Source organism: Cyprinodon variegatus, unplaced genomic scaffold (assembly GCF_000732505.1).
Source record: "Cyprinodon variegatus isolate N-32 unplaced genomic scaffold, C_variegatus-1.0 Scaffold1029, whole genome shotgun sequence".
NCBI classification, from domain to species: Eukaryota; Metazoa; Chordata; class Actinopteri; order Cyprinodontiformes; family Cyprinodontidae; genus Cyprinodon; species Cyprinodon variegatus.
In genome coordinates, this window is record NW_015151482.1 from 215825 (window position 1) to 217149 (window position 1325).

General features: G+C 46.3%; 1 protein-coding gene across 2 annotated transcripts in view; it reads left to right on the top strand.

The window, feature by feature from the left end:
• Nucleotides 1-316: 316 nt before the first annotated feature.
• Nucleotides 317-1325, top strand: part of LOC107100930 (transmembrane protein 200C-like) — a 6142-nt gene continuing 5133 nt past the window's right edge. The window contains exons 1-2 of one of the 2 annotated variants that reach the window (XM_015399615.1): nt 317-543; nt 645-707. The gene's annotated coding sequence lies outside the window, so the exon portion shown is untranslated. The remainder of the gene's footprint in view (nt 544-644; nt 708-1325) is intronic. The other variant, XM_015399614.1, reaches the window with a different exon arrangement.

Consider the following 1325-nt stretch of genomic DNA (forward strand, 5'->3'; position numbering starts at 1 on the left):
GTTCATTTTACTGTTGAGCTTTATGCAACAAAATGCTTTTTTTTCCTATAAACTGTGAAAATAAAGTTGATCCTCTGCAGTAAAATCCTGCTGATGGAGGCAATAATAAAGCATGCAGGAGAGAGCCGACAGCACCCCCTGCTGGCCACACCTCATTCAGCAGCTTTTCTCTGTGAGTAGTCAACAGGGGGGGGTGGGGGGCTCTAACTATGAAAAATGATGCTGCAGAGGGGGGAGTGGAGGAGGAGAGCTGAGGGTTTTATTTTCAGCATGCATGTGTGAGGCAGGCAGAGAGGAGGAGAGGAGAGGAGAGGAGAGGAGAGGAGAGGAGCGCGTTGTTCCCAGCTGAGCATCAGTGGGAGGAAACTGAGGAGGAGGAGGAGATCTTAGAGCCGGAGCATCGCTGCAGAAACACCAACACAAGAAGGAGCTGACAGAGAACCTAGTGGAGAGAAGGAGGAGAAGAAGAGGAGGCACAACTGGGGACCTCCAAGCAGCAGGAGAACCAAGGAGGAGAACCATGAAGCAGCAGCAGCTCCATCAGTAGGAAGAAATGCTTTGTTTTTGTCTGTGTCATTGATTGGTATCGGTTCTGATCAGAATCAGAACCAATCAACTGGTTCCGATCCGTTCTGTGGCTGCAGGTTCTGATCGGCCGCTCTGACCCAGCAGCTGAGCTGCATTCATCTTATCAGCAGGAGAACAAGGTGCTGATAAGTGCTTCGTTCTGATCGGTCCCATGAGCTTTCTCTCACAGAACCAGCCCTGTGCTGCAATGCATGCTGGGAGATGTAGTTCTGAGCTAAAAGATGGTCCAGGGGTCCATTATTAGCTCTTAGGGAGGACCCACATCTAGTCTGTTCAGTTCTGCATCTTTATAGTGTTTTGATACTTTATAAATTTTTTTCCCACCCTGGTGGGGGGGGGGGGACATTTCCTAATCAGATATTATTCACTGTCTTATACTTGCTCTGTGTTAGAATAGCAAATGAAAATATGAAAGGAGCTCAAATTATCGTCAAACAGATAAATCTGCAGATAAATGGAATAAAATCGCTACGACTTCTGTTCAAAATATAAAAGTTTATTAAAGGAAAAGTTCAGCAGGAATAATCAGTGGATCGTTATTTATACCTAAAACTAATTCTTTGCGGTGATTTAATGAATTTTTATCGTGATCACTGAGTCTGGGAGCGGCCATTTTTGCCCAAATATAGTAGCCCCTCCCTCCTGCCATCTTCCAGCAGTGACGTCACGGTGCGGTTAGCCTAGCGCCATTCTCCCCGCTTTCCAAATCATATCAATGGGAACTACTAGACACATCT